A 9,511-nucleotide genomic window follows, 5' to 3' on the forward strand; every position below is an offset into this window, starting at 1 on the left:
TAGAATAAAGCAAGAGGTACCACATCATTAATCTTTGCTTCAGTTGAAATGAACTGCCTCCCCCCTCCCCGCCAGACAAAAACTCACTATTCTTAGACTCACCACACAAAATTCACTTGGACAACATCATACAATTAACAAAAAAGGAAATATCTTTGCACAACAACTTTCTCCAATAAAACATCAACAGAAAACAGAACAAAACATATTTGCTGCCTGTCTAGTGGGTTTTCTGGCCTGCTACCTCTATGGCTGCATCATTGCTAATGGAAGGCTGCTGACTTTCACTGCAGGAGATTGTCGTTTGCTTTGCAGGATAATCTTGAACAGCTTTAGGCCTTAACAGCCTGGCTTTATACTGCATCATTTTAACAGAACTGGCAGTAGTCTGGTCTGGCTGGCGAAGAGGCAATAGTGACACCACTGGCAGAATGATATTGGTAGGCGACAAGTGCTGTCATGTCTAAGAGTCAGCAGGTCAATGTTGTTATGTAATTGTGTCTTCCACTCAGATGCACCTCAGCAATCTTTGTATTCTGGTGGAGCACAGATTGTTGGACTGTTGTGAAAAACTGTATGGCAAGTTGAACAATGTGTTCTGCACCTATAATGATTGCTGTCTAAGCCTGGTTAGCTGGTGCTGGGGAACTCATGATGAGTTTCTACTCTCCGTACTAAGAGTTTCTGCTTGTGTTGAAGTGAAAGTTGAGATAACTACTGCTTCACGGATAGCTCATCAGTGCTACCATGGAGCTGTCCATTCGTTTCATACTAAGTACTGTAAAGTCTTGTCTATATCACTGCTCCACACTAATCATATAGTGGCCTCCAGTGTACTGCTGCCACTTTACTCTTATAGGGATTGCACCAGTATAGAGGGTGGCCTACCTTGCACATACGATTTATTCAGAAAGCTATTTGTCCCTCTGCAATGTGAGAGTCTGTCAGGAGTGCTATGCAGACTAATTCAGTGCAGGCAACACTTGGGACCACATTATAATCATAGAGTTGAGGTGGGATTGTTTTACTTTTGCTCACCTAAGTTTTCACTAAAATTGGCAGGTAGTGAATCGTATCACCCATGACCAACAACTAAAACAAAAGAATTTGTTGTCCTAAATGATTTTAGCCTAATTATGTTAATTCTGATTTAGAGTTTCCTTTGGGGGTGTTGGGCTGTTGTGGATACAGTTAAAAATCACACAACACCACATTATAGACCAACAGGTTTATTTGGAAGTACAAGCTTTTGAAGTACTGCTTCTTCATCAGGTGGTTGTGGAGCGGAATCATTGGACAGAATTTATAGCAACAGGATTGCAGTGTCATGGAATGTAGTATTAAGCAAATTTAGCTTAAGTTTTTCATCTTTTAGAATGATCATGTTAGTTTTGGTTTCTTCATATTTAAATTCCAGAACTTTTTAAAAGTTACATTGTCAAGATAGCTTTAACAATAGGTGCCATCACAGCTCAGATAATAAACATGTTGGACTATAACCTGGTGTTGTGTGATTTTTAACTATGTTAATTATCTTTTAAAAACACAAGGTGAAATTTTACAAAAGGCAACAAAATCCTAAAGTTGGAGTATAACGTGACACCCCACTGGGTAAGTTAAGATAAAGGTGAATATAACTTTAAAAATTCATGGGGTCAAGGATGTTGTATTGTTACATAGATCCTAGAAAGGCAGTGCACCTTTAAGTTGTTTAGATGACATCACAACATGTGAGATTCCAGTGTGAAGATCCTCATGTCGCTTTCAGCAATCCATTAGTGGACTGGAGCCAACCATGTTTGTAGACTTGGAAAGAAGAGAGAAACTGGTGTGAAATCATGATCAGCTACCAACAAGTTGAAACAGGACATGGCATAAGAGTTCATATGGGTACATGGGTTCGTAGAAAAATACAATGTCATTATGTTATGATGTTGTCAAAAGCAATGGTCAAAAACTGTGAAGAAATGGGTGACATATCTGAGCTAAATATGATCAACTGCCACTCAAAGAATGACAACATGGATAACGTAAGTATCATGTCAGACAATGACCATTCATCTTTGAAAAATGATATACATCCATAAAAGTGAATAGACAACACAGTGAAGATAGACAGGAAGATGTAATAAGTTTACAAGGATCAGATCCTGTTGCTTTATAAGTCTGCAAAGAGTTATCTTAACATGTAGAGGTAATTTATCTATGTCTTTCCTTATATAAGTTTATCATAAAGCAACCTTACAATCCTTGACAAATTAAAACTATTGGGAGGAGTTTTGCTTCTTCTGCAAAATGGAGCCGATGACAAAGACTGTTGATACCAGTGTATCATATTTGATTATAAAGAAAATGTCTACAACGAGGAGCTCAGATGGCGCAGTAGTGGTGTCCCTAACCTTTGAACCAGGTGGTCAATACCTTAACTATCTCCTTCAATGTATTCAGAAGTAGCAGTCAAAAGACATTATCCCAGACCAGGATGCTGTTGCTCTCTGAACAATTATTTATCAATATTAAATAGAAGCAATTTTACTGAATTCTGCTGTTTTCATTATACAGCGTCATCACTTTATTTGAATAGGCAACATAAATGAACATCGAGATGAAATGTCTAACTAACACTTTGAAATCTGATGATAGATTTCAAAGTGACCCTACTGTACCGCTTTTATTGCCAAGAAAGGTCATCACATTCAATCAGCCTTGTTAGGCACAGCTATAGAATTCATTTGTTTAGGAAAATAATATGCCTATATAGTCATGTGATTATAATGGAAATGGCAGTTTAGAAGTAGACTTGCATAACAAATGGAAATAGATGCATTTACTAATTGATATTTTGGAACATGCAACAAATACTGCTTGAAATTAATGATATCTGAAGGCAACTCATCAATTAAAAAATAAACAGGAGCCACATATCTTTGTCACTTTGCTTTGAATAATCACATTACCATGAAAATAAAATAACACAGCAGATATTACATTAATCTAAACCTATCAACCAGTTTGATACCTCTTTTTCTAATCAGTAAATACAATATGATAAAACAACAGGCAGCATTAACAAACAGTAGGCAGAATACAATTGTTACTTTGCAAAAGCAAGTTCATTCTTTTATATCACAAGTCATACCATTACCTAATTTTATATAATTCCTTTGCGATTATGACATAAATTTGAAAAATGCTTAGTGGATATCATTAAACTTTTCAAACGCTAGAGCAAATTAACAAGGCATGCATTTAAACTGCACTTCACACCCGTTTCATAGTAGTTTTACTTTGCATCAATACTGGTTTCACCCATCTGGTTCATTAATGTCCTTCAGAGAAAGAAATTTGCCATCCTTACCTGGTCTGGCCTACATGTGACTCTAGACCCACAGCAATATGGTTGACTCTCAGTTGCCTTCTGAAATGGCCTAGCAAGCCATTCAGTTGTACCAATCACTACAAAGTCTCAAAGAAATGAAACTGGACGGATCACTTGGCATTGACCTCGGCAATGCAAAAGACAATGGCAGAAACAGCTCTGTCGAACCTATAAAAGTGCTCCTTACTAACATCTCGGGGCTAGTGGCAAAATTGGGAGAGCCGTCTCACAGATTAGTCAAGCAACAGTCTGACATAGTCATACTCACAGAATTATATCCTGCAGACAATGTCCCAGACACTACCATCATCATTCCTGGATATGCCCTGTCCCATCGACATATGGGATGCCCCTGTCCCAGCAGAAGTGGCAGCACAGTGATACAGTTAGGAGGGAGTTGCCCTGGGAGGCCTCAACATTGCAAAGGAAATGCTGCAAAGGCAATAGGCCCTGACAACATTCCAGCCATAGTACTGAAGACTTGTACTTCAGATCTTGTCGCTCCCCTAGCCAAGCTCTTCCAGTCCATTTACAACACTGGCATCTACTGACAATGCAGAAGATTGCCCAGGTATGGTCCTGCACATAAATAGCAGGATAAATCCAACCCGCCCCATCAGTCTACTTGCAATAATCAGTAAAGTGATTGAAAGTGTCATCCACAATGCTATCAAGCAGCACCTGCTCAGCAATAACTTGTCCAGTGACACCCAGTTTGGGTTCTGTCAGGGTCACTCAGCTCCTGACCTCATTGCAGCCTTGGTTCAAACATGGACAAAAGAGCTGAATTCCAGAGGTGAGGTGAGAGTGACAAAACTTGACATTTAGGCTGCATTCAAACCAATGTGGCATCAAGGATTCCAATCAAAAATGGAAACAATGGGTATCAGGAGCAAACTATCCAATGGTTGAAGTCATACCTGAGACTTTGGAAGATGGTCATGGTTGTTGGAAGTCAGTCATCTTAGCTCTAGGACATTCCTGCAGGAATTCCTCAGGATAGTGTCCTAGCCCAACTGTCTTCAGCTGCTTCATCAATGACCTTCCTTCCATCATAAAGTCTTAAGTAGGGATGTTCACTGACACTTGGTAGCAGCAATGTGTGCTATCTACAAGACGCACTACAGAAATTCACCAAAGATCCTCAGACAGCATCTTCCAAATCCACAGCCACTTCCATTTAGAAGGAGAAGGGCAGTAGATAAATGAGAACACAATCACTTTCAAGTTCCCCTCAAAGCCACTCTCATCATCCTGATTTAGAAATACATGACTGTTCCTTCACTGGTGCTGGGTCAAAATCCTAGAATTTCCTCCATAATCACAGTGAGTCAACTCACAGCAGATGAACTGCAGTAGTTCAAGAAGGCAGCTCACCACCACCTTCTGAAGGGTAACTAGAGATGGACAATAAATGCTAGCCAGCTAGCAACACCTGCATCCCACAAATGAATAAAGAAAACAAATATTGCATTTAAGCTAAAAACATTGCATGAATCTAGTTTACGTTCTAATTTAAAATTGGTGCAAAGCAGTGTTGATTTTTCACTAGCAGGAAAACTGGGGAGTGTGAATGAAGCTGAAGAGAGGCTCCCACAGTCTTGCGGCAGCAACAATGTATGTTAGCTGGAGATCAATAACACTGATCTTTGGTTTTACAAACCTTTGAACTCAAGTATCATACAAATCAATATCTATACTGCAAACAAGGAAATATTAAATCTGACAAGACTGCATTATTTATTTTTACCACTTGAAAGTGCTTTGACATGTGCTTTTAGATTTAAAATTCTAATAAAAGGCAAACTATTAGCTATTGTGCTAAACACTCACAGCAGGGAAAGCAACATCCACCTGACCAACCTAATTTATACCTGATGAAACGTTCCGGATGCTTTAAAATACTTTGACAATATTATTATTGTAATAAATTGTCTGATACTGTTCATCAGTAACAATCAAATTTCAAAAGTAAGTGCAGCCATAATGAATAAAACATATAATATTTGATTTAAAAGTTTGTGTCTTAACAGATTGGAGCACTGTTATAATGTTAGCTTTTTTTGGTCAGATGGCTTTTATGCCCTAATTCCGAATTCTGAGGTGCGCTGATAATAACATCGTATTCTGTTGTCCTTGATAGTTAAGATGAACTTTATTTTTCTTTTTGTACTTACAAAGTTGAAAAATAACTTGTTATTTAGGAATGTAATCAGAAATGATTACCTCAAAATAAAGTTGGCACATTTACAAAATGCTTGAAACAAATATTAACCATCATTTTTATCAAAATAATTGGCTCTCGGTTTACTGTTGTATTATTGCTTAAAATTAAGAGCTTGGTTTTAGAAGTCCTATGTAGCAATATTCATACCTAAATCATAAAGTCCTTCCTAAGTTTCATTAGGGGAAAGATAATTTTGGCTTCAGAACATTGAGGTTAAAAAAATTCACTGCAAAGCTGATCATTATCTCATTTAAATAAAAAGTCTAAAAAAATTTCTGAACCTGAAGTTGTTATCAGCTGAAATATTTTAGGAGATTAACTATTATTGAATAGGCTAAGTATAAAGTAGTACTGCAGTAATTATCTTCAAATTAAATAATATTTTACCAACTTAGTTTACTGCTAAACTGAAGCAGTAGACAGGCAGAAGGCTGGAAGAACACAGCAATCAGGAGATGGAGAAGTCAATGTTTCGGGTGTAACCCTTCTTCAGGACTGGGGGTGGGTGTGTGAGGAGCTTCAGATAAAAGGGATGGTGGGAGCAGGGTGGTGAAGTGAGGATAGTTGAAGACAGGCAGAGGGTATGACCTGGCTGGTCAATGGGAGGAATGAATCTGGTAGGTGGCTGGGAGGAGTGGAAGGGAGGGGGAGAGGCTCAGAAGGGAGTTGGGGGACAGGAAGGGAGGTTATTTGAAGCTGGACAACTCAATGTTGCGTCCTCTGGGTTGTAGGTTGCCCAGGCAGAAGATTAGGTGTTGTTCCTCCAATTTGCGGTTTCGTTCATTCTGGCAATGGAGGAGGCCAAGGGTGATCATATCAGAAAGGTAGTAGGAAGGGAATTTAAAATCGGTGGTGACTGGGAGGTCCGGTTGACCCCTGCAGGCCCGGCTGTGATGCTCAGCGAACTGTTCCCTAAGTCTTTGTTTGGTGTCCCCGATGTAGAGAAGACCACAACGAGAGCACCTGATGTGGAAAACTAGGTTGGAAGAGAAGCAGGTGAACCTCTGTCTCACCTGGAAGGATTGTTTGGGGACCTGGATGGAAGTGAGGAGGGGTGGTGTACCAACAGGTTTTGTAGCTTTTCTGGTTGCAGGGTAAGGTACCTTGGGGTTCAGGGGGGTTGGTGGGGTATGGATGGCCACACAGATGGTCTCCAGGCTCTCCACTTCTTCCTCTGCAACAGACACATCCAGCCCCTCTCCACCTATACCCTCCTCCGCCTCGCCGAACTGGTCCTCACCCTTAATAACATTTCCTTTAACTCCTCCCATTTCCTCCAAATCCAGGGGATGGCCATGGACACCCGGATTGCCCCAGCTACACTTGCCTCTTTGTTGGCTATATTGAACAGTCCCTCTTCAGCACCTACATAGGCACTGTGCCCCATCTCTTCTGCGTGTTGCACCCAGGCTGAACTGGAGCAGTTCATCGACTTTGCTCACAACATCACCCCCGCTCTCAAATTCACTTGGTCCATCTAGGATACCTCCCTCCCCTTTCTTGATCTCTCCATTTCCATCTCTGGTGACAGTCTTCAAACCCAAAAACTCCCATAACACCTCCTCCCACCCAGTACCCTGCAAGAACTCTATCCCGTTCTTCTAATTCCTCTGCCCCTGCCACATCTGCTCAGATGAAGAGACATTTCACTCCTAAGCATCCCAGATGTCCACCTATTTGGAACAAAGTGTTTTCCTCCCTCTGTCATCCAGACAGCCCAACAATGCATCCCCTCCATTCTTGTTCCATTGGTCTAAACCACCCCCTTCCAAATGCAATAAGGCAGAGACCCCCTTCTCTTCATCTACCCCCCCACTGGTCTCCTCATCTATTCATTATCTTTAAACACTTACACCAACACCCACTAGCCCTCACCGCCAAGAACACCTTCCTCTCCCCAACCCTCTTTGCATTCTGCAGGGACCATTCTCTTCGACAGTCCTGGGTTTACACCACTCTTCCCACCAATCCCCGAACCCCCGGGTACCTTAACCTGCAACCCGAAAAATGCAAAACCTGCCGGTACACCGTACCTCTCACCTCCAGCAAGGGCCCCAAACAGTCCTTCCAGGTGAGACAGGGGTTCACCTGCTTCTCTTCAACCTAGTTTACTGCATCAGTTGCTCCTGATGTGGTCTTCTCCACATAGCTCTGAGGACTCAACATTGAGTTCTCCAATTTCAAATAACCTCCATTTCCATCCCTTGACTCCCTTCCCAGTCCCATCCCCACCCTTCTACTCCTCCCAGACACCTACTGGATTCATTCCACCCATTAACCGACCCAGTTGTACCCTCTACTGTCTTCACCTATCCGCACTTTACCACCCCGACCCACCATCCCCTTTATCTGCAGTTTCCCTTACACCCACCCCCAGTCCTGAAGAAGAGTTACACTTAAAAAGTCGACTTCTCCATCTCTTGATGTTGCCTGGCTTGCTGTGTTCTTCCAGCCTCCTGCCTGTCTACTTTGGATTCCAGAATTTGTATTTTTTTGTCTCCAACCTGCTTGAAGCAGTAGGCTAAAATGGTTATGAAAAATGAACCAAGCATGGTGCAAGACATACAGCTTTGTCACAGAGAGGGAGGACAAGGATAATGATATGGGGACACCTTGAAAGAACTTCCATTGCCATCAGCCCTGTTTCCCTCTTTCCCTTCAGGGCCACCTTCTACGTCCCTGTGAACCAAGAGCCAAAAATCACCAGGTTGCAGTCGAGAGTGGTGTTCAGTCATCAAAGTGATCCTGTGATCAATATTAAGCAAAGAAACAGCCGTAGCTTGTAGACAAATGGCATGGGTCATCATCTATTTGTTGGCTAGGCATGGATGACTCTGTGTGATATTGGCCATCGTTTAAACAGAGTCAATCATCAGCAGAAATCCTTGAGATATGACAGCACTCATGTTCGAGATCAACTTTACCATCCTCTGCCCAAAAGCAACTGGATAAACACCTGAAAGTAAAGAAAATGCATATCTATACCAGAAGGATGTAACTGATTTGCAGAGACCAGCACAAATAGAATGGGCTGAATAGCTTATTTCTTTATTGTACCATTCAAAATTTCACATGAGCCTCATGAAAAAGATGACTTGGAGGGACTATGCAGTAAGACAGAAACTAAAGAAAGATGTGAGTTCTGGTCTCGGGGAGTTTGCAGACCTGACTTGGCAAGCAAGGAAAGGGGAAATTACCAAAAGCAGCTAAATGAATGGTTTAGTGACAAAGACGTTTTTTGTATTTGTTGTATGTAAGGATACAGGTGATAGAAGAGATGGAGTTTAAGGAGATGGCTGATGGTGAAATAAAGCCAAAGTTATCTTTACCTTCCAGAGTGCTTCTGGAAATGAGATTGATTATTGTAGAAGAGGGCAGGTTCAATATTGCTTGAGGCATGTTCTAGTAAATAGCTGAACCAGTTGAATGCCATAGGTACACCAAGATTTAAAGAGATAAGGGTTTCACTGGGAATAAAAGTATCAAACGTGGAGGTGAGAGTGTAATTGAGGAGATTGATAATTTGTAAAAACTTTTTGGTGAATGGATGGCCAAGGTTTAGACAGTTGTCGTTTCAATATGACCTGAGGCAAAGCTTTATATAGAGGTGAATGGAAAATGAATTGAAGTTGGAAGAGGTGCAGGATTGTTAGACCTGTGAGATGATAGGAATCTTTATCAATATATTTCAGGCTTAACAACATTGAAAATCAGTTAACTTTCATTACAAGAAAACACATTGAGCAGCTGGCAGTAAATTTCAAACTTCTCAATTACCTTTGAAAGTTCCTAGGTCACCTAAGAATGGAAATCAGAGTGTGGAGCAAATGCAAGTTATTTCAAGTTTCACTAAATTCCTGTTAAAGGTCTTAGATTGGACTGTGAGTCATCGTTTTCTTGCCTTG

Source organism: Chiloscyllium plagiosum, chromosome 14, assembly GCF_004010195.1.
Source record: "Chiloscyllium plagiosum isolate BGI_BamShark_2017 chromosome 14, ASM401019v2, whole genome shotgun sequence".
Taxonomy (NCBI): domain Eukaryota; kingdom Metazoa; phylum Chordata; class Chondrichthyes; order Orectolobiformes; family Hemiscylliidae; genus Chiloscyllium; species Chiloscyllium plagiosum.